Raw genomic sequence first — 345 nt, forward strand, 5'->3', positions numbered from 1 at the left:
TCCACACCCAATGTGTACTATGGTGAACAATGCAAGTGTGTGAGATGTGTCCTAGCATGCCACAAGAAAAATATCTAACTCCAGGAAAAGGATTTCTTAAATGATTTGAGTTATAATGCCTCTTCCTAGGTTTTGGCTTAGGATCAAAAGTAGATGTCATCCGATTTTTCTTACATGTTTCCAAATCATTTTGAATCCTCAAGTTAGTTCTTTTTAATGCATCATTATCATTCCTCAAATTTTTCTCAATCTCTTTAGATTTCTGAAGATCAGAATTAAGTGAGGTGTGTGAAACTTTTAATGCATTATGTTCATCAATTAATTCCAAATGCTTTTTGTTTAATT

Source organism: Dendrobium catenatum, unplaced genomic scaffold, assembly GCF_001605985.2.
Source record: "Dendrobium catenatum unplaced genomic scaffold, ASM160598v2 fragScaff_scaffold_974, whole genome shotgun sequence".
Lineage (NCBI taxonomy): Eukaryota > Viridiplantae > Streptophyta > Magnoliopsida > Asparagales > Orchidaceae > Dendrobium > Dendrobium catenatum.